General features: G+C 42.6%; 1 protein-coding gene across 43 annotated transcripts in view; it reads left to right on the top strand.

Annotated features, from left to right (window-relative positions):
• The window catches only part of SYTL2 (synaptotagmin like 2), a 156,320-nt gene that overhangs the window by 24,303 nt on the left and 108,065 nt on the right, over positions 1–23,952 (top strand). For 6 of the 43 annotated variants that reach the window (XM_055093797.2, XM_055093796.2, XM_034933480.3 and 3 more), the window contains exon 1: positions 15,392–15,783. The exons of 4 other annotated variants lie outside the window; for them this stretch is intronic. The gene's annotated coding sequence lies outside the window, so the exon portion shown is untranslated. Of the gene's footprint in view, positions 1–14,281; positions 15,784–23,952 lie in introns of those variants that run through there. 33 more of the 43 variants (XM_034933491.3, XM_055093805.2, XM_055093803.2 and 30 more) reach the window with 16 other exon arrangements.

The raw sequence follows: 23,952 nt of genomic DNA, 5'->3' as shown, positions 1-23,952 counted from the left end.
TCCTAAGGAGGAGCCCATTCCTGACTGAAAACACTCAGGGTTATGGTGTGAGCAAAGGTCCTGGGACTTCCTAGCCTGTTTTTCACAGAACTTTCAGAAATGGTCCCTGAAATTTCACTTTCCCACTTTCACTGTTCATCTCTTCATGTCAGCAGGAGAGAAGACCTTTCGGCAGGATTCATACCTGCCTTCACGAGGAGTGAATATGTTGTGATGCTGAGTCCCTGCCGACTGTGAACTAGAGCTTTATAGCACATCCACCTCCAGGCTGAAGGGAGTTAAACGAGCATGGGTAGCAACTTCTCCTAAAGTGAGAGCTCTCTGACATACCGTTAGAGGCTCAGCAAGTATCAGCAGAATTGTTTGCTTTCTGTTTCTCCCCAGCCCCTTGTCCTCCAGATGCTGGCTCCCTAGACCAGCACAGCCTGTTTTAGCTTCTCTCTCACCTGACTCCCCTGGACTTGATTTCTTGCCTCCTTGACCTCTGGACATTGCCTCAAGACCAGGCTCCTGGTCTGAAATTCAACCTTTGCTCACATACACATGGAATCTGCAGACTGTCTCTGCACAGATGGATTGAGGGCCTGGCTCCTCTGATGCAGAGCAGCCTGGCCATCTCTGCCCAAACCCTCACAGACAGTGGTCCTAATTTAGGGAATCAGTTTGGACACTACTTGACAGCTCTGCCTTCCCCAGCCACTCCCAGCTGCAGCCTCTAGATGTCTTCCAGCAGGAGACAGGCCTCCTCAGTCCTCCTGGGCATCCTGACATAAGCAGTGCTTTTCAATGTTTAATGTCAAAAGAATCACCTGGGGATCTGGCCAAAATTATAGGTCTGGGGTGGGGCCAGAGAGCCTGCATTTCTAAGACGTTCCCAGGGAATATCAATGTTCATGAACTCCACTTTGAGTAATAAGAAAGAGAATGTGAATAGACTAGCAGCCTCAGCCTCACCTGAGAATGGGATCTGGAATTAGTTTCTTGTTTTTCACTTTTTAGTACACATTTATTAAACACTCTTTCTCCCGTGGCAGTTGCTATGCTGCTAAGACCCATTCTTTGCTTTCAAGGAGCTTACAATCTAACAAAATAATATTTCCGTTGCTTAATTCTCACAAGATCCCTATGAAATCATGATTAGTGCCATTTTATACATAAGGAAACAGTCTTAGAGAAGTTAAGAGATTTGTGAAAGATTACACTAATGGGAAATGACAGCCTGGATTCCAGGCAAAACATTGCTCTGGCTCTGGGCCTTCATGCTTTCTAGGATATCTCATGCACCTTTTTCTTGATATTTTTGTGCTGCCCAAATCCATACAGTTGTGTTTCTGCCTCAGTTTCCTTGCCTAACACATTATTTGTGGATTAGGCTGAGCTCTGCTCCAACCCTCTTCCCCAAATCTTGCTAGAGATCAGGGACCCAGCTCTTTCCAGTCTTTCCTCACCTACCCATCCCCTGTGGGGTCTTCCTATAGATAGTCCAGTTGCTTGGAAACACAAACCATTGCTCCATGTTGCAAAATAGCTTATAGGAACTAGCCAGGGAAATGTTCTCTTCCCTCTATAACTCAACCTCATGGTCCTTTAGAGCTGCACACTCAGCATCAGGCACTTCAAAACATAAGTAAGCTATGTATTAGGCATAGTGAACAAAGAAGGAAGTGACACTGATTTATGCAGCATTCATTCTCCAGCCTCTTAACCCAGGGCAATACACTAATGATCCAGACACCCTTTTCCTAGGGATGGACGTAGCAGCTAGTGGAGCTCCTGAAGTGGCTTGTCCCAAACCCTATCTCAGCTGTGCTAGTCTCTCTGCCAGTGCTCTAGGGAGAGCAGAAAGGGTGGGATAGATTCTGGAGGAGTCGTCTTTGCAGATAAATGTTACACAGGCCATAGCAGCTCTCCTCTGTGGTCATGGCTTTGACTTCTCCTAGTGCCCGCACTTTCTTTTCCCCTGCCCTGCTAAGCAGGACCTGCTTCTCAAGCAAGCAAGGAGCTTACTTTCTATTGGCTCCCTTACTCATTTAGTTTTCCTGGAGGACAGGGAAAAGGAGAAATCTTTGCTATGGCCTCAACTATTTTATTTTAGAATGGCAGAATTTAGAAATAGTTAGGAATTGAGAAATATATAATTGCCAGTTCTCACTGACCATTGCAATATTTTCTGTTACTCAATACAAACCATTCTACCCCAAGACGCTCAGTGTGACTTTTAGTGGGAAATCTTCAGTGAAATTCTATAAACCATACCCAGGCTGATCCTTTCTTTCACATTCTAATCGCTCAAGGAAGATGATCATAAAGCAGATCTTAGGTAAATCTTCTGTGGATGGTATGTCATTTTGAATGATGCCTCCTGCTTGTATAAATGTTCCTTCCCTCCTCACACACACCCAACAGACAGTAATACCCATCCTGCACAAACCCAAGTTTGCCATGGACCTTCAGACCCTGTAGTTTAATGTCAGCTGGATGCTCTGATCCTACCCTCTCCAATCTTCTTCCCCACCTCTGTCTGTATTGCTGAGGCCCCAGCATATACTACTCAGCAGCCTGCTGGAGGAGTTACATGATTAGACTGTTTTAACCACATCATAGTTAAAACAGTGCTCTGTAAGTCACTGAGACTCCATTTGCACTCACCCGCACTCAGACAAAATGTAAACATGTTCATGGGCGGCAGTGTGGTGGCCTGTGGTTTCCTTTAATTCAAAGTTAAAGTCCCATTCAGGGTTTCCCATGGTTTCTTTGCAAGTCCCAGAATTGTTATTTGTTTACTCTGAACATGAAGGTGGCTGATGGAAGTTCAACCTGACTAACCACAGCATCCTGTAGTCAGCGCATAGATGATTGGAGCTTACATAGAGTTTACATGCATCTTGAAAACTTTTGAGTGTTATTTGAGCTAGTGCCTTAAGAAGTAACCCGGAGTAAAATCTTAAAGCTTTGCATCAATATTTTATTTTTGGTATTCCACTCAAGTATAAAAGGTCTTGTGGTCCAACTCTATAATTTTTGACTGTACAATTTTGGCAATTTCCAGGCATTTTTCTATGGAAAATTCCTTTGAACCCAGTAACGGATACTTAGTAGTATTGATAGAATTGACCACAAGTGTTTTAAAAATAGGAAACTTAAAGAAACAAAAAGGGAAATAAATTAGTACATTTTAGATGTTTTAAAAGTGGATTAAAGTACTAATATAAAGCATAACGTGTAAACTATATCTTTACCTTCTTTCAAGTCCACATGCTATTTCTTGCCTTAGAAATTTGTAAATGATCTTAATGTAGAAAGTATCTGACTGAAGACTGTGCAAGCTGGCAGCTGCTAGACTACTAAAATCTTGAATTTTACTGTTGGTAAATGTCAGCCGGCAACATGTACTTGATATTCTATTTAAGGCTATTGGCACACTAGAAGATAATCTAGGACTCAGCACATTTCCCAAACACTCATCAATTATTTATTCATTTTACAAATATATCCAGTGCCTACTATGTGTCAGAAACTGCTTTGGATTTTAAGCCTTAAAATGATGAAAAAGACAATGTTTCTGCCTGCATGGAACTTATATTCTAGTGGAGGCTCAAATGTTTGTTAGTTGAGTAAGTGAATAAATGAAGGAGGGTGGCAAGAGGGAGGAGGCTGGGACTGGGCTGGATTGTGGTGAAAGCAACCAATGTTCCATGATAATGCCTGAGGGCTTAGTCACAGCCACAAGGTTAGGTCCAAGTGTTTAAGCCAGTGTGGCGACCTTACCGTTCTCTTCACACTCAGAGGCCTACAAGGAGGCCCTGTCTCCATATTCAAGTGCTTGCTTGGGAAGTCATTGCTTTTTGCACCTCCATCCTCCCTTTTGCATGCACTTGTTCCTTAATGTTGGCGTTAGTTACGGTCCTACTCCCTGTCGGCTTGTCCCTCCTCTCTGCCAGGCTCTTTGGATTGATACTTCTTTGGCCTGGCTGTGGATTCCTCTTCTTGCCTTTGTCCCTAAATACTTTCCTTGGGATTCCTTCTTGTCTTTATCTACTACTTCCCCCAGCTAATGGCCAGATCTATCCCAATCTGAGCACAGCTATAGTTTCTGGTTTGAAGCCTTAGATACTCCCTGACCTAATGGGAAATCAGATGTCAGGGAGTGGAACTTAGCAGCAGCAGTTTCCAGACAGTGATGGCTCTCAGATCCAGGCAGGCAGCAAGGCTGAGTTTGCAGGGGTTCATCTAATTTGGAATAGGACCACAACTAGGAGGAGGAGGTTGACAGGAGAAGGTCAATGGCTCAGGGATTCAAGACAGGTTCTCTACCCTGGCAGAATAACTAAAGTGTAGAGCAAATAGTAAGATCCAGTCTTATAGATGCTTGAGCATGGCCAAGGTTGGGGCAAGGCTGTACCTTGCTGCACAGGGGTGGGCTCCAAGCTCATTTTTTGTTAGCAGTAGCCATTCCAGACCCCATGACTAGGAGTCCGAGATCATTGATCTGGTAGTCTGCTTACACCTGAGACTCACAGAGAAAACTGACTGAAAGAACAGACTTTGAGAGGAGACAGACTAGGGTGCGAATCCCTTCACCTCTCTGATCCTTAGTATCCTCACCTGTAAAATGGGAGTGGTAACACCTGCCTTACAGGGATGTGGTAAGGATTCAATGAATTTGGTATAACTATTAGATCTCTTTGAAATGGAAGGCAGATAAATGAGTCTTTGAGCACCTAGGGCTCTCTATGAGGCCCAACTAAGGGTGGAGATGGCCAGGGCCCCAGTGCTGGTGTGGCTGGCTCTGCTGCCACTGGCAGGGTCTAGCACAGTCATTCAGGTAGAGCTGTTCAAGAGCAACAACACCCAGTGGGTGTGCTCTCCCACTGGATTCTGGGGAGTGGTTGGATGTTGGCTCATTCATCTCTGCCACATGCTCATGTGTATATAGTCATCTTATGTTTGTCTTGGCTCTGCTGTGAGCACATTACCTCTCTGGGTACTGAATCTACTTCCTTTAATCTCAAAAAACATTGACCAAAAACTGAAAATGGACATATATATAGCTCCTGTCCCTGAGTCTGTTCCACATACTTAAGCTTCTTTCATTCTTCTGCTCAGAAATCTTCAGTTGCTTGTTATGTTTAACTGTACCATTGCTGGACTTTCCAGGCCTTTTATAATCTGATTTTAACATGTCTGGCCATTCTGCTCCCTTCGCTTCCTAACACTCCCCTTCTTTGTCCCACTGGAACCTGTGTCTCTCAATCATGGCTTGCTCCTCCCAGCTCTGGTGCCTTCACCTCCAGTTGTCCCTGTTATTCCTCTTTTAAAAATCCTACTCTTTCTTCAACGTGGCTCAAGTCTCACCTTTCCCTTTTTTGACTCCTGGAATCCTTATTGGTCTACACGTCTCTGAACTCCTGTGATACTTAATATTTTAGAATCTATAAGATGCTCTAAACTGAAGCTAAACCATTACTTTATGTACCATTAGAAAAACACTTCTAATTAAACTGGCAATTGTAGAATGCAGAACACATCCTTATTTCAGAAATGTTAAGCTATAAAAAAGATGTGCATCTTAGAATCAATGAAATATGGTAACTAGTGTGGATATTATTCATAATTAATAGGTGTTATCACTGTTTCAGAGTTGCCTGTTTATTTCTCTGACTCACCCACTAGAAAGTACACTTCAGGAGGACAGACTTCATGCCTGGCTCATTCACTGTTGTATCCCCCAGCATGCAGCACCCTGCCTGGCACTCAATAAATGATTGGATAAATGGATTTCTAAAGTGATTGAAAAGTTCCTTGAAGGCAGGGATTATGCATTGAACTCTTATATGTCTCCTACAGTATACTTACTTTAAAAATTGAGATATAACATGCATTTAGTAAAGTGCCCAAATCTTAAGTGTGCAGCCTAAAGTCTTTTTACGTATGTATACATCTCTCAAATGAAGATGTAGAACGTTTTCTTGTGGTATGTTTCCCAGTGCTGAGGAATAGGAGATATACATCAGTATTTATCAATACTTATTGATTGATTAAATAGGCTTTAGCAACCCCTGTATACCTCAGATGCAACTATTTTTCCTAGTTTAATGGCTCTTAAACTCTCGTACATGCCAGAATCACCTGGAAGGCTTACAGAAGCGCAGACTGCTTGGCCTCACCCCCAGAGTTAGAATGTCTGTGGTAGAGCCTGATAATCTGCTTTTCTAACATATTCCCAGGTGATGCTGATGCTGCTTCTATGGGGCGGAAAATAGATTCTTTTTCTGGGTATTAAATGTCTTCCAAATCAGGTGCTCACTCTAGGCAGGGGTTCTTTATCTTTATTTTGCCATGGGCAGTCTGGGAAGTTTGGTAAAACCCATGTGCTCCTTCTCAGAATAATGTTTCTAAATGAAATAAAATAAAATACCCAGGATTACATAGAAAATCAATTATATTTAAATCATTGTTCAAATTATTTTAAAGTTATTTTTAAAAATTTAGTATTTACAGTATCTGCAACAAGTCAACTGTAGTGTTAAATAAAAATGTGAGATTTCTATTGGTGATAAAGCTGCATCTACTGATAATACTACTGTGGGTTGTTGCTTACATTTATAATGGAAGGAAATGCTAAATTTCAAATAGGCATTGATAAAAATAAAGAACCTAGGTTAGGAATCCTTGCCATGCTGCAATCTAAAATGAAATGATCTTCCCTTTGTATTTGGTAAAGTTCTCAAAAATTCAATTCAGTGCAGTGTCCCTCATGCAGAGACAGTGATGCTGGACATTCAGAGAGAGGAATAAGATACTGTCTCTTCCCTTATTCATGAAACTTCCATTTTGGAGAGTGAACACCAAAATATAAACAATAATTAAAGTGGAGTGTTACATATGCAGAAATACAAGAATGCACAAAGCATGTAAGTAGAAGATGGAATGATTTATGTTAGAGCATGAGAGAGAGGGATGAGATCTCAGTTAACTAGAATCCAGTTGAATGGAAGTTGTGGCAGCAGACTGTTACATTGGTGGTCCCTGATGAAACATGCTTCCAGATATTCAGGCCCTCCCACATTGATACTGAACTTGGCTACAAAACCTGCTTTGGCCAAATGAACATTAGCAAGCATGACATAAACACTTGCACATTGAGGCTTGACTCTTGCAATGCTTGGGATCCAGCAGCCATGTGAAAAGCTTAGGCTAAATTACTGAATGAGAGGCCATGTGGGCAGAGGCCTAGGAGGAGGAGAGACCATCTTGGGGGTTCCACCCTCAGCTGAACTCTCAGCTGAATGCAGCCGCATAAGGAATCCCAAGTAGTGAGTGCGGCAACAGAACCATCCAACCCACAGAATCGTGAGAAATTAAAAATCATCATTTAACCACTGCATTTTGGAGTGGTTTGCAGCAAGCATACCAATAGATAACTGAAACAGTTGTTTTAAATTTCTTTAATATTTTTCCTTTTCCATTTGTCTTTTAAAGATGCAGAGGGTAACATAATCTGAAGCAGAGATTTTTCTGCAAACAAGTAAGCACAATTTTCAGAAAAGCTACTAGTATTTTATACATTTAAACCCTATAAGATCTATGACTAGAGAATTGATATGAAAATTATGACAGGTAAATTTAAATGCTGATCTTCAGAGAGTGACTGTCTTAAAAATCATAAACTCTTAAAACCTGGGATTTTGAGCTGAAGAGATCTTGGAATCTATGCAGCCTGACTTCTTATTTTTAGAGATAAGGACACCAAGGCAGGAGAGGTTAAATGACCTATTCAAGGCCACACAGTATGTTGTTAGCAGGGTCCAGAAGAGAAGACAAATCTCTGACTTCAAATTCAGTATCTTTTAATAAATACAAAATATTAGCCGGGTATGGTGGTGCATGCTTATAGTCCCAGCTACTCTGGAGGCTGAGGTGGGAGGAATGCTTGAGTTTGGGAGGTCAAGGCTGCAGTGAACTATGATCACACCACTTCCCTGCAGTCTGGGTGATAGAGCGAGACCGTCTTAAATAAATAAATAGATAGATAGATAGATAGATTGATAGATAGATAGATAGATAGTAATTTATACATTACCGTGATCTTATTTACATTTTTACTATAGGCAAGTGGATTTTTTATCCATCCTTTCCAATTTTTATTGATGGAAAATCTGAGATTCAGAGTTGAAGAGACCTGCTGATTTTTACATAAAACCAGAACTAGATTCTTGGCCATATGACCCCATGGTCCAGGGCTTTTTACTTACGTTGTCTGTGATATTCAATATAAAAAGCAAGGAAATAAACTATTTTTGAAAGAGAATCAACAGCAAACCCTAATCTGATTGATCTTTGAATTCTTCATAGCAATATACCATATATAATGGTCATTCAATAAATATTTATAATATGAAATAAGTACATGAATGAGTAATTTAATAAACAAGGGATGTAACAAAATTATGTTTCATGTGTATGTCTCATGTGCACCACGCACTTCATCCTTCAAGTGTATGGTTAATCAAGGTTCCTCTGGCCAGACACGGTGGCTCACGCCTGTAATACCAGTACTTTGGGAGGCTGGGGCAGGTGGATCACTTGAGGTCACGAGTTCAAGACTAGTCTGACCAACATGGTGAAACCCTGTCTCTACTAAAAATACAAAAATTAGCTGGGCATGGTGGTGCACGCCTGTGATTCTAACTACTTGGGAGGCTGAGCCAAGAAAATCGCTGAATCCGGGAGGTAGAGGTTGCAATGAGCCAAGATCACACCACTGCACTCCATCCTGGACCACAGAGTGAGACTCTGTCTCAAAAAAAAAAAAAAAAAAAAGACACAAATGTCCTTCTGTACTTGAAAAGAAACAGGGGATAAAAACCCCAGTCAGTAGCAATGATAACATTTTGTAATTATTGTGCTTTGAATTCTAAAGCAGAGTAACTAACACAGATGTAAGATCTTTCAACATGACTCTCTTATCCTGTATACAATAACTCACAAGTCCCTCTCTGGATGTGGCACCACGGTAGGAAGGAGGTGATGGGAGAACTTGCCACTGAAACAATGAGAAATAGAGCTGACTGCCTCTTCTCCCAAGTGGGAAAACTGAGGTAGGGAATGTACCCAGTCAGCTTCAAGCAGGCCTTTCCAAAAGAAATATAATATAAGCCACATATTTAATTTAAAATATTCTAGTAGCCACACTAAAAAGTAAAAATAAACAGATGAAATTAATTTTCATAACATTTCATTTAATATATTCAAAATATCATTTCAACATGTAATCAATACAAAATTATTGATGAGGGGTGTGTGTGTGTATATATTTTACACTTACAGTACATCTCAATCTAGACTAGTCACTAGCCCCAGGGGGCCGGTGGCTACCATTTTAAACAGCACAGGCTGTGTATCCTTGGGTAAGTAACTATCCTCATATAACTCAGCTTCTCATCTGTAACCACTGAGAGCTGCTTTGATGATTACATGAAATAATGGGTATACACGAATTTAGTCTAGTTCCTGGCAGGTAGGACGTACTCAAATAGTAGTAGCTATAATAATCTACCAGGATCTCACTTTGTCACACAAGTGCTCAACCCCATTCTGGATTATTTTTAAAAAGTTAGTAAGAGTCACTACACAGATTACTGTTTTCTCTTCTGCAGTAGGTGCAGAGGGGCTCTTAGGTAAGATGAATTTCAAAGATTAAATAAATAAAACTAAAAAGGTCATGGGTTATGACATTATAACTAGACTTCTTCTACCAGAAAGACTCTCTTATAAGATGGTCTTTTTTTTTTTATTTGAGACAGGGTTTTGCTCTGTCACCCGGGCTGGAAAGTTTAGTGGCATGATCATGGCTCACTGTAGCCTTGACCTCCTGGGCTCAAGTGATCCTCCCACCTCAGTCTCCTGAGTAGCTGGGACCACAGGCATGTGCCACCACATCCAGCTATTTTTTATTTTTATTTTTTGTAGAGAACAAGTCTCACTATGCTGCCCAGGCTGGTCTCAAACTCCTGGGCTCAAGCGTTCTTACTGCTTCAGCGTCCCAAAGTGTTGGTATTACAGGCGTGAGCCACCGTACCCAGCCATTCTAACCATTTATAAATGTACAGTTCTATGGTATGAAGTACAGTCACATTGTTTTGCAACGTGTATGCAGAACATCTCCAGAACTTTCTCATTGTCCCACACTGAGACTCTGTATCCATTAAACAGTAACTCCCTATTACCTTCTCCTCCCTAGCCCCTGGTAACAACTATTCTACTTTCTGTCTCTTTGCTTTTGACTATTCTAGGTACCTCATATAAGTGGAGGTCCTCTATTTTTTGAAGTAATATTTGTTTTTTTCATTAAACAAAATAAAATCTGTTCTAAAACAGTTATAGAGGAAACCTAGAGGTTTTTTAAAAAGTGTAATGTTGACAGTCACAGATGAAAGACACTGAGTAATAACTAATGATGATGACACATACATATCTGAGGGAAGTGATCACTACAAAAGTTGTTCTTTACTTTTTCTTTTTCTTTCCTTATTTTTTAATTTATTGAGAAGGAGTCTCACTCTGTCACCCAGGCTGGAGTGCAGTGGCGTGATCTCGGCTCACTGCAACCTCCGCCTCCCAGGTTCAAGCGATTCTCCTGCCTCAGCCTCTCGAGTAGGTGGGATTACAGGCATGCACCACCACACCTGGCTAATTTTTTGTACTTTTGGTAGAGATGGGGTTTTACCATGTTGTCTAGGGTGGTCTCGAACTCCTGAGCTCAAGCAATCCACCAGCCTTGGCTTCCCAAAGTGCTGGGATTACAGGAATGAGTCACCGTGCCCGGCCAGTTTTTCTTTACTTTTTAAAGGAAGGCCATATGAAAATACATACACAGGGTTATAAATTATAATATATGAGATTGTTGCTCATAAAGATGATACATAATGATGCCACAGTTTTCATGAATATATGAAATACCTCTGGTGTAGTAGATCCATGGGTCCTAACCTTGACTTTGTCATTTGCAATCTGGCCTTGGTTTAAGGGCCTGATCCTCTCATGTGCCTCCTATCTTCATCTGTAAAATGCAGACACTAATAGCTGCGCTTCCTACATCATAGGGTTGAATGAAGATCAAACAAGATAATCAAAGTGAAAGGGCTTTGAAAAATACAAAGAGCTGTAGAAGTTCAAGGCATTATTAAAGACTGTGGAGAGATTGCTAACACAATTTGATTCAAGGCCAAAGTTTTATACTTTTGAAAGTTAAAAGAATATTCAGTATTTACAAATTATTTAAAAAACCAAATTCTTGCTTTGGTGACTCAGTACCATGACTAAATTGTGTTTTAAATGCTGTACATTTGATACGTAACTGGTATAAGTCATCTAACCACATTACCATGCCAGATATAATTATATAGCATTTTAGCAATATCTACAATTTCTGGTGGTTAAGAAGTTATAAATTCACATAGTTTAAAGACAAAGTCATGTCTTTAAGAGAAAGGTTCTTTTACTTTTTCATTGTGGCAAAAGTGCTGCTCTTTGTAACATGCATACTATGAGAGACCTGTTTGTCAATGCAACTTATAAAGCATTTATTTAGTGCCTATTGTGTATAAGTCATTTTGGGTATCAATGAGGTGGGGAGAAGGATGGAGGTGGTAAGAAGAAATACAAGAGAAAGAAGGGGTCCCAGAAGTGGGTGAGCTTTAAAACTAGTAGAGAGTGGCAGATCCTGTGACAAGTAACTATAAAGACAGGATGAAATCGATGCCAAGAAAATGCTTGAGGAATACACCATGGGAATTGGAGAGGTTGCAAGGATTAATTTATTCAGTCTAGGAGGGCGAATCTGGTGACACTTGTCCTAGGCCTTGATGCATAAGAAGGATTCCTTGGGTCAGAAACAGAGGGAAGGATATTTCAAGCTTGAAGGAACCACACCTAGCTTATGCTACCAATAAATATTTACTTACTAGCTGATAAAACTAAACAATTTAGCAATGTGCCTGTGACTCTACAAAGTCACAGGTGGTGTTGGGTGGTGTTAGGGGTTAAATTTCAGATTATCATTTAAAAGCACCAGCTTTCCACCATTCCAAGAGGGCAGCTCAGAGAGTGGTCATACACAATTCTGCAAACAATATTCCATTTTGTTCAGTTCCATAGAGCTACAAGAATCTTATCCTTGTTCAGACAGGGGTTCTCAACTTAAATAAGTCTACCTACAAAACTCTTTCAGGCCCATGCCCTACCTGCAGTTTTCTAAGCTCACTTCTACTCCTGTCCCAGTTAGTTTTCACAGATCCAGCACCAACCTTTACATGTAGGTTTAGTTTTTTCCAGGATTACATTTCCCCTTTCCAATATATTAGTTACAGTCACATACACTGAAGGAGGGGGACAATAAAAGCTTACATTCAAATGTGACCAAGGTAGATGTTGAAGGAGGGCTACAAGTTAGGTCATCTGGAAGGGGTGACAGAAAACTGGGGTGCAGAGAGGCAGGCAGAGGCATGGAGATTATTCTTTCCAAAAACTATAATAACTCTCTTCCAACCATTATCACACCATTAGCTAACATGAATTGAGATCTTACCTTGGGCCAGGCAATATGCTATATGTGTTATGTGTTATCTCCTTGGCATGGGGCAGGTAATATGACTACTTCTATTTTATAGAAGAACAATCGCTAACAGAAGTTAAGTGACTTAGGCTGGGTGCAGTGGCTCACGCCCGTAATCCCAACACTTAGAGATGCTGAGGCGGGCAGATCGCTTCAGCTCAAGAGGTCAACATTGCGAAACCACGTCTCTACTAAGAATACAATAATTAACTGGGCGTGATGGTGTGTGCTTGTAGTCCCAGCTACCTGGAAGACTGAGGTGGGAGGATGGCTTGAGCCTGGGAGGTTGAGGCTGCAGTGCGCTGTGTTTGTGCCACTGCCTGGGCAACAAAGTGAGACCCTGCCAAAAAAGGAAGGAAGGAAGGAAGGAAAGGAGGGAGGGAGGGAGGGAGGAGACTTGTCTAAAGTCACCCAGAGAAAGAAGGAAATTAAGTGACTTGTCCAAAGTCACCCAGCGAGTTCTGTGGTAGAGCCAGGAGATACACCAAAGTCTGTGCAGTTAACCTTACACCATGCTATCCCTACCCTCTTGCCTTCCCCTTCAATGTCAACCTAGAATTCTCTAAAGTTTAAGTGTCACTTATATGTAAACCATTTTGCAGGGTTCCTACGGGATAAGTGGAACAGGCCATTGCAGACTTGATATGATCGTGTTAACCAAGGCTTTTTCAGTGCTCTATATGTGCAAGGCATCATGCTAAACATGTGCATCTTCTTTTAATCTTCACAGTAGGCCTGAGAGAGCAGTGCAATTATTTTCTCTCTAACAAATGAGCAAACTGAAGCACAGGGAGGTTGAGTAATTGGTCTAAGGTCTTACTAGAAATTGACATTTCTAACAGCATTTGGATCTTGGCCAAGAGCTCTAAGATTTAGTCTCTGAGCCATACAAGATTTAGACGAATTGGGAGCCATAACAAGACCCTGCCTTAAAATTTCTCCCCCACTTGCCTGCCCCACAACCTGAAGCAAGGATCCTGTGACCCTCTCTAGCATTTAGGCATTGCTATTGTTTCCAGGGGAGGAGTGATACTGGGAACAGCATGTATTTAGTTCCTTCAAAGTCCTATGCCAGGTGATGCAAGGCACCCAGAGGTGAGCAAGACCCAGTGCCTGCCCTCCAGAGCTAGAGAGGGGCAGGAAGGGGATAACCAAGGCAGGTGCAATCAACAATAAAAGTGAAGTACCAAAAGCATCTGAGGTCATGCTACTCCCCTGCCTAAAATCATTCGCCAGCAGCCATCACCAGCAGGACACAGCCTGCTTCCCTCAGCAAGGCAGGTACAGCCACTCCTCCAACATCTGCCCACCTACCTCCTTAGCTTCATCTCTGCCTCATTGTCCCAAATCCTGTGCAATAGCCGTGACGTATGACAGGCATCTCCATGTCTCTGCCTGCCTCTCTGCACCCAGTCTTCTGTCACCCCTTCAATCTGACCTAATTTGTAGCCCTCCTTCAAGACCTACCTTGGTCACATTTGTATTTTTTATTGTCCCCCTCCTTCAGCGTAGTGACTCTACAACACTTTGTAAACCTATTATAACACTTACCCTAAAATGAAATTATTTACAAATTTGTCTCTTCAAAGGCAAGACCAGTGGCTTATTCCTCTTTTGCATGTGGCATGCTCACCCAGCACAGGGACACACCAGGCTCTCAAAGGCTGAAGGAAGCCAGAATACACATCTCTGCACAGTGCCAGGACTCTTGGGCCAGGCTAGCAGCCTGCACTGGGCACTAACTGAAGCCCTTGGGGATAAGTATTTGTAAGTTTGGGAGAAGGAAGACCTTTGGAAGAACCAAAGGCAGACCTGGGCCACCCTCAGTTAAACGGACAACACTAGTCCAGGAGATGATAAGGAAAAAGGCTTTAAGGTTCATCTCCTTCAGAGGTTTGCCTGGGCTGGCCCCATTGTGGGTAACTTGTAAAAAATAGGTCGTGATACAATTTTTAAATTATTTTATTTATTTTTTTGAGACAGAGTCTTGCTCTGTCACCCAGGATGGAGTGCAGTGGTGCGATCTTGGCTCACTGCAGCCTCCACCTCTCGGGTTAAAGCAGTTCTCCTGCCTCAGCTTCCTAAGTAGTTGGGACTACGGGCGCTCGCCACCACACCCGGCTAATTTTTCTTTTTTCTTTTTTTTTTTTCTAATTAGAACAGAGTTTTGCTATGTTGGCCGGGCTGGTCCCAAACTCCTGACCTCGGGTTATCCACCTGCCTCGGCCTCCCATAATGCTGGGATTACAGGTGTGAGCCACCGCGCCTGACCACAATATTGTATTTACTGTATTGCATTGTCTGCCTCCCTGCCACACAGCGTCTTCCAGGAGCTTACCAGTCCTCTGTGCATACCCCAGTAAGTAGCTCAGGCAGTACATGACGCCCTCACCTTTCTCTAGGTATTATTGTATTTTAAAGCATCACTTCATTTAGTCCTCTCAACAACTTTTTTTCCCCCCTTCTTCTTCTATTTCACATGTGAGGAAATTGACGTCCCGAGGGTTAAAGCAAGTTACCCCAAGACCGGGCTCCATACCCTCCGCGCCCCTTTCCATGCGCGGTGGCTGTCCCCTCTCGGAGTGCAGAGGCTCCTAGTGCTCCTCACTCTCGGGCTCCAAGGCCCCCTAACGCGCCGTGATAAAAATAATAATAACAATAACAACAGTGATGCTTTATTTGCACAGAAAACAAGTTGTTTCGGGGCAAGGTACACTTGAGAAGGAGGCTAGGAACGGGAGAGAAGCAGCAGGCGGGGGCGGAGGGCGAAGGGAGGGAAGGGGAGAGGGCAGGGGCTGGCAGGCGCTGGGTGCCGGGCGAGGAGGCCGGGGCGGGCCGGGGCGGGGAGCGGGCGAAGCGCCATTGGCCCAAGCACCCGGGACCTGCCCCACCGCACCGCCCGCCGGGGGGCGGGGGTAGGGGGGAGGGACTCGCGCACGCCCCTCTGCGTTGACAGTGCCGGGCGACACCCGGGCTGTGCCGCGCGCCTGCGAGCCGGGCAGAGCCGCCAGCGTCCGTCGGGAGAGTGAAGGCTCGCAACGCCTTGCCCGGGGGAAGGTAACGCGCCGCGCCCGGGGCTGCGCGGTGTGCACCGCCAGGCCGAGGGCTGGGGGCCAGAAGACAAGAGAGACGGCGAGGCGCGCTCCCTGCCCGGCAGCGACTCGGAGGTGCGCACTCGGGTTCCAGTCTCTACTTGGCCCACTCGCTGTGTTACCTCGGGCAACTTTGTTTCCCTCTCTTGGTCTCTGCTTCCTCCTCTGTTAAGTGAGGGAGGTGGTGTAGAATGTTGTTCCTTAGTCTTCCCAGTTCTAAAATGGGAACTGCGTTTTGGCACCGGGAAAGCTCCTTTCCTCAGTTTCCCACCTACTCCAGAGCCACCTCCGCTGCCCAGGCGGCCAGGAAGCTGGGATGCCCGGGTAGGCGACGGTTCTGCTGAGCTATCGCGTTTTCTAGGGCTTTCAGGGACTGACCTGGGCTTGGGGCTGGGTGCTGGGGAGACCTGGCTGCAGAGTAACTGCCCCCAGATTGCTCAGGTGCAGAAAGGTAGGAGCGTCAGGACCTGTTTACAGGTGGGGTGTTGGGAAGGGCCGGCCAGGGTATGATGATTTCTCCTTTGAAAATAAGACGTGTTTTGGAACTCTCTTCCATACCCACACCTCGTCCCACGGCGAGCTATAAACTACACGAGTGGGCTTTATCATCCTTTGAAGTGGAAAAGCGACTGTTTTTAGCGTCTAAGACACAGGGCTCCACCAGCATATAGGAAGTGGGTCTCTCTTTCTCTGCACCCATCCTGCCGCGTCTTCCCTTTCCTTCCTCCTCTCTTTATAAATCCCCTTTGACCTTGAGGGGCTCCACTTCCTGCCTTAATGAAAAGTTCTTCTTTTCATTTAGTGCTGGTTTGTGACCAGCAGCCTCCAGGGCTTTGGGCTCAGGGTTGAGATAGAAGCCTAGATAAGAACAGGCTATGAATCACCCTGTCAGCCCTCTGAGCCACACAGCCCGGCAGGGATGTGCAGAGGAAGCCTGGTGGGGCTTCAGACAGACAGACCCTGGAAGGTGGGGTGGATGCAAACTGCCATCCAGCTTCCCGTCCCCTTGTTGGCAGCCATTCCCCACCAGGATGGTGACCCCTGCTGTCTGCTGGATGGAGCAGCCAGATAGAGTAGGATGATTGAAAGGAGCTGAGGACTTGGCTGGATTTCTATGGAAGGTCTCCAGCATTTCCCTTCCCTCACTTTCCTCCACCCCTGAAGTTCTGCCCCTTCTCACCCTTAGTGTGGTATCCAGGTGAAATCAGATTGCAGAACCCATCAAGAGCAGCTAGGAAGGAGAAGAGAAGGTGTGGGGACGGCAGCAGGGCAATGTTGACTGCTGTTTAGTGGGCACTTACTATGGGCCAGACACTTCTTTGTATGTAATATATCCTTAATTCTCACAAAGCCACATGAGGGGTGATGTACTATACCCTATTTTATAGGTGAGAAACAGGCTCAGAAAGATTGCTTCCTGTAGTCACTTAGCTAGGAAGTAGCATAGCTGGAATTCAAATCCAATCTCTGATTCTAAAACCTGTGTTCTTTACACTGTCTTTGTGCTCCTTAAGTAAGAGCAAGCTGGAATAAGGAGAGCAAAAATGTCTAACATTATTGAGTTCTCACCAGGTGTCAGGCACTATGCAAAACATCTTAGAGCTATTATGTCATTTATGGTGCAGGAGTTTCCGTTATTCTGGAGGTAATCTGTGACTGCCTTAGCCTCTCAGCAGCAGTCCTGTTCTAGAAGGCCTACCCTAATCCTGCCCAGCTGCTAGTGCGTGGGTGGGGCAGGGCCCTGTTTGCTTTATCCTAGAGGTGGTTTGGGGTCTAATGAAAGATTGATTGTCCACATCTGACCCGTTAGCCCTAACCGTTGGCTGGTGAATGATTCCACTGTCCCCTAAGAGGCCTTTTTCAGGTTTTGCTCAATAAACATTTGTGGAATGAATGAATTAGCACCTTGTGCAGAGTGGTCTGCTACCTTGTAGAAATGTGAGGCAGCCTAGGGGAAGCCCAGGTTCCACCATCTTCAAAACCCAGATGCTAGTCTAGGTGTTTCTCCTCTTTGGGCAAGGGAGGTAGGGTGAACTGTGCCTGTATAGGCTTCCAGAGCTCCCTGGGAATATGTTTGCTTGTCATCTGTTTTACAAAGAATTTTTAAACATACAGTAGATGAAGAAAAATGTGGCTTTTTTTTTTTTAATTAAGAGGAAAACTTACTTGGTATTAATGAGGTTGTCACTCTCTCAAAAGTTGGGGGGATAAGATTATAATGTTTGTCTTAGGGCTTACCAAACTTTTCCATAGAAGATCCTGCAATGGAAAAGAAGACCAACACATGCTCCTGTGCTTATGCAATTTTTTCATTTGATTTCATAATATATGGACTTTGATTTAAAAATATAAAGTTTTTTCTTCAAAATATCTGAATAAAACTGGTGTCCTGGCAGATTGTTATATATTCTTAGGGGCTTCGAGTACCCAGATGGAGAAGTAGGACCAAGGTTCTAGAGGGCTTAGACTACTGTTTGAATTTTCCACTCTCTGTTTCACAGTAATAGAGCTTCTCTAGTCCCCGGGGAGACATCCACTTTTTTCCCATTTTTCAGACTGAAGAATGTTTTAAAAATAAAAATATCCTTTATTTTCTTATTACCAAAACTAAACATATTCATTGCAGAAAAAAATATAAGATCCAGATTAACATTAATAATAATATCAGGCCAGGTGCTGTGGCTAATGCCTGGAATCCCAGCACTTTGGGAGGCCGAGGCAGGTGGATCACAAGGTCAGGAGTTCAAGACCAGCCTGGCCAATATAGTGAAACCCCATCTCTACTAAAAACACAAAACTTAGCTGGGCGTGGTGGCATGCGCCTGTAGTCCCAGCTGCTCAGGAGGCTGAGGCAGGAGAATCTCTTGAACCCGGGAGGCGGAGGTTGCAGTGAGCTGAGATCACACCACTGTACTCCAGCCTGGGTGACAGAGCAAGACTCCATCTCAAATAATAATAATAATAATGATATCAATACATCTATACTCAAATAATTAAAGCAAAACTTGGGATATAGCCTTCCAAATCTTTTTCTTTGCATCTATATTAACAAATTTTAAAAACACACACACAAATACAGCCCTTTTGACTGAATTATTGTCAGAGCTAAGAGCCATCTCAGATTGTTTTTGAAAGAATGTAGAGAAAAAATCATGAATGATTAAAAGCATCATGAAGGTTAATCTTGTTTGTGAGCCCCGAAGTTCACCCCTCATAATTTCCCTGTATTTATCTTGTGGGAGAGATGAGTGCTGGGCCATGGGGCTGCTGTTGAAAATGCAGGGTCAAGCTGTACTCTTGCTAAACACCTCAAATATAACAGAAAAGGTAGCTCTTTAGTGTTGCTGATGTGCAAAATTTGAGCAGAAAATTAAAAAACTAATTTGCACAGTAATTTGCAGAAAATTCAGGAGGGTCCTAGAGAAAGTTATTGCCCCAGCATTGCATTTTATTACCTATGTGACCTTGGGCAAGACAGATGGCTTCTCTGAGCTGGTTTCCTCTTTTATAAATTGATGATAATAAACAAATTCTATCCTCACTTACCAGAATCACTATAAGGATCAAGTGTCAGGTGTTATTGTTTGTTACTTGGATTGCATGCATGTGTGTATGCTATTAATATTTTAAAAATGTTTAAACATAGAGGCAATAAAACATTATCAGTCTTTATAAAATCCTGGAATCCAACTCTTGGTATTAGTAGGACTTAATCATGATGTAAATGCTCTCCCATTGATCCTCATCACAATCGTGAACAGAAGAAGACAGAAGATAGTCCCATTTTATAGAATGAAATCAGGCTTGCCACTCAAGGGAATTGTTCAGTTACACAGGGAGTCTCAGAGCTCCTGGGAACTGTCTTGACTTGCCCTAAGCAAGGCAGAGGCTTGCTAGGAGGAAGCAATGAGAGCCACTGGAAAGGCAGTGTACCCATGGGGGCATGTGAGTGCCGGTAGCCATTGCCTCAAGGACTGCTCTCAGGCATACGCCGTGCTCCTGGCCACTCTGAGGAGACAATGGGCCCTGCACTGGGAGACAGGTGGCTTGGTTTCAACTTCTGCATCTGTCAAAAACAATCTGTGCAATCTGGGTTTAGTCACACTTTCTCCCTGAGCCTTGGTTTCCTTATAAAGTTAGAGAATTGGACCAGATGAGGGTCCTTCTAGTCTTAAAAATCTGATTCTGGGTTGTTTTCTATTCATGGTTTCCCAAGTTGAAGTCTGGTAGAGAATTTCCACATCCAGATGAATGAGATATGAGAAAATGTTTCTACTTTCTGTTGCTTCAAGCTTTTGATGCCTCCTCCTGATTTTCTAAGGGTCTCCTCTATTGACTACCTTTATGCAGAACACATGATCCACAGATCATTGAGAGGAGAGTGGTTTCTGCTTATTTATTTTTTATTATTAATCTATAACCTCTTGAGATTGTTAGGGAAACTGCTTTAAGGGAATTTTGGGGAAGGTAGGTTGACAGAAATACAGTATAATGAAAGCAGGTTTAAAAAATGGTAATAAAGCCATGTGTTTCACTAAGTATTTGCCTCTAAAGTCACTACATACAGTATTTTTGCCTAGTGCCCATTTGGGCACTTGGACCTGTGCTAGGACTTTTGCAAAATGTGGGAGAAGCACATGACCTCACTCTTAAGTGGCTCAGAACTGGAGAGGGGGAGAAAGAGAAGGAAAAAGGGAGCAAAGACATGTGCAGCTATGATTGGAATAGGATGGAGATGAAAAGAACAATTTGGGAAAAGATTGAGCCCCTGAGGGCTCAGACTTTGTGGTTTATTTCTGTATCCACATAGCCTGGCACTGTTCCTGGCACTCAATGGGAACTTAGTATAAGTATTTTAAATTAATTAATAAATGAAAAAATAAAAGAATGAATGAATCGCTCTGCTGAAATGTGGTGCAGTGTCCTCAGATTACTGCAGTGACTTCTTCACCTATGTGAACTACCTGCAACCTACAAAAACACTTTCCTATGTGTTATCCCTTGTATTGATGATTGAGATAAAAGAAGGCCAAAATAAGAGCATTTCCTAATCTTATACTTTCTAAACACTTTGTAGCTACTAGTATAGATTTGGTTTATTATTCCAAGATAAGTTGTCCTCTTTCTATAAATGCATCAATAAATATTTGGGGGTAGGTAGATATAAGACGTAGCAAACAATTCCACATATTTGCCTTCTGAGTTAGAGGGGGAAAGAAAGGTATCAGTTGATTTCTGAGTGAATATAAGTTTCTTTTTTTCCCTTGCAGAAGCATTGTTTTACTGTAAGTCTTGACAGAATGGATGCCAGCACCACTAGCTTCTGATTAGACAGATGTGTTTTGTGCTGCCATCCCTCCCGGCCACAGGCGCCTGGACTCTCCTGCCTCTGGCTGAGTCACTTGATTAAAACACAGGGCTTTGAGGCTGAGGGCATGAGCTGGATCCCAGGCAAGCTAAGTTGCTCAGTCAAATCTATTGCCTGACAATTCCCATTCCCTTTGCCAGTGATCTGTGTTGGGAGCAAGGCTGAGCTGTATTGTGTTAGATTTCTTAGGGCAGATTCTTTACCACTGTTGGTTTTAGACTAGTCATTTGAGTTTTATAAGTAAAAGGTTTGGGTTTTCAGTTTTTTTTTTTTTTTTTTTTTTTTTGTAGAGATGGGATCTCACTGTGTTGCTCAGGCTGGTCTTGAACTCCTGGGCTCAAGCAGTCTTCCCACCTTGGCCACCCAAAACACTGGGGTTACAGGCATGAGCCACCACACTCGGCCCTTTTTCTTTTAGTTATAGTCTAGGGTTGTTTCAATTATGCCATTTTGGGACACGTTCAGGGTTTTCATCCTGAGACCTTTGCTATCCCCAAGACTGCAACTACTGTCATAGCATGTAATTCCCTCCATGTGTCTATAAAATGAGAATGATCGGATTTGTATGACAAGATTGTTTAGAGGATTAATGAAAACCAGCAAAAGCAGACTGAGATGCTGTGCTGGGTGGTTGACCAAAGACTTACCAGACAAGGACTCACGACTTCATTCCTTTCTGGTGCTACTATTGATTTAGCTACAATTTCTACATGACGTCTTCAAGGTAAGTTATGAATAGTTGGAGCCACCGGCATTCAAATGCAAATACGATAGATCTACTGCTGTTATGGCACCTAGAGGTAGTAACTGGTTATGTAGGATTCATTTTATTCAGTTATTTTAAAGGTATTTTACCTGATCTGGTATTTTTGTTTGCTAATGTAACATACTATGTCACGTCTAATTGCTTCAGACTGAAAAACAGTCTGAAGCAAGTGAATGATGAAGATGTCTGACATTTATTGAGCACTTACTATGTACCAGGCAGTATTCCACCACTATACCTACATCAATTTATTTAATCCTCACAATAATCTATTGATGATACTATTTTTGGTACTATGATTGTTTCTATTTTATGATGAGGAAATTGAGGCCCATATAATTTAAATAAGTTGCCCAAGGTGACACAGCCAATAAGAAGAACAACAGAGATTTGAATCCAGGCAGTTTGACTCCAGAGCCCATGCCTTGGATCTTTGGAAGATAATCTGATATAATTGTACGCTATCTGTACCCTACTTGTATTCTGCTCTACTGTTCATGAAATTACGTACGGAGCTGCAAACTTGAGTTCTAGATGCAGAATGAGGGTACATAGCTTGCGATAGTGTTTTGACTACACAGGATAACCCTTGAAAATGGGCTTGTTGCAAAAATTTAGAAAATTTTGTTACACAGAGATAGTAATAATTAATAAAGTTTAAGTATTTCAGGAAATATTAGGGGGTGACACCAGACTACAAAGTGATGAGTCAGCAACTTAGTATACTATTTAAGAATCAACACTACCTGGAATGTAGTAACTGAAGTGTTGTGTTTAGGAAGTTGAATACAGGTAAATCACATAATTTATAGTCCTTTACTTAGAAAAGCAAAAATAGTATCTTTCTTTTCCATTCCTTTTAGGGATGCTGCAAATAACAACAACATAATAAACAGAATGTCTGTTATCTATCTAGTGCATACTCTGTGTCAGTCCCTTTGCTATGTCCTTGTTCCTCTAATTGGCAGGACTACTCTCTAAAGTAGGTGATAATTATCCACTTTACTGATGAGGAAATGGAAGCACAGAGAAGTCCTTTGCCCAAGGTCACAGAGGTGGTAAATGGCCAAACAAACAATTGATCCCAGGTTACTTTGACTGGAAAACCTGTACTCTTTTCACAACCCAGTAGTGCCTCTTTTGGGGGAGTTCTCTAAAGGAAAGATGTTATATTCATGCTTACTGAATCCTGTGTTAAGACATATGTTTGTCACTAGTCTTGAAACAGATTATAAATATTCAAAACTAGGACTGTTCCAGAAAACCTAGGATATTTCTGTTACCATAGAGATGTAATGATGGGCTTGACATAATCTTCCAGGAAAAACAACTGGGTCCTCCCAGCGCTCCATGGCCTAAGGAGTCAGCCACTTATTCCTGCAGTTATGAAGCAGCACCACCCAGGACTAGAGCAACTGAAATACTATGGAGAACTGGCAAGAAGACCCTAATTACAGTTTATTTTGGGGCATCACAACTTGATAAGTGAGAGGGAATATACTGAAGAACTTGAGTAGAAATGAAGTTGATTTTCATGTTGTACATGATATGAGGATTTTATAAAGATAAAGAATTTTTATATGAGTTGTCCTAGCAGGACCACTTAGATATGACACATTTTTACAGTTTTATAATATGCATTCTTGAACCTTTTTGAAATAGTATCATACTACCTATTTCACATACACAGCAAATGTATTCACTGTGTTCTTGCCAGATTCCTAGCAACACCTTGCCATCTGATGGTTATAGCAGATGATTTTGAGGTGCAATCATAGGTGGAAGGTCAGAAGCCAGAGTTATGAAGCACAGTGGCCAACAAGGTGATGGGAGAGGGGTCATGGTTAAGAAGATGTTTCCGGTTAGTGTCCATGTTTCTCATAGAGGCCACTTTGTAGTGGAAATAAACTTGGCTTTGGAATAAGATGAGCTTGAATTTAAACATGAATGCACTTACTAGTTGTGTTATAAAGCAACTAATTTAACTGTGGTTAGCAGCTTTTGAGTTTCTTTGGAGTAGGACTCTCAACTTCCTTTTCTGAAAAAATTGCATTCATTTTCTCACAAGATGGGGTAATGAATATATTAAAGCCTCTGACTTTGTGTCTTG

This window comes from Pan paniscus, chromosome 9, assembly GCF_029289425.2.
Source record: "Pan paniscus chromosome 9, NHGRI_mPanPan1-v2.0_pri, whole genome shotgun sequence".
NCBI classification, from domain to species: Eukaryota; Metazoa; Chordata; class Mammalia; order Primates; family Hominidae; genus Pan; species Pan paniscus.
Note: the sequence above shows the minus strand (reverse complement) of the source record. Positions and strands in the feature narration are given on the sequence as shown.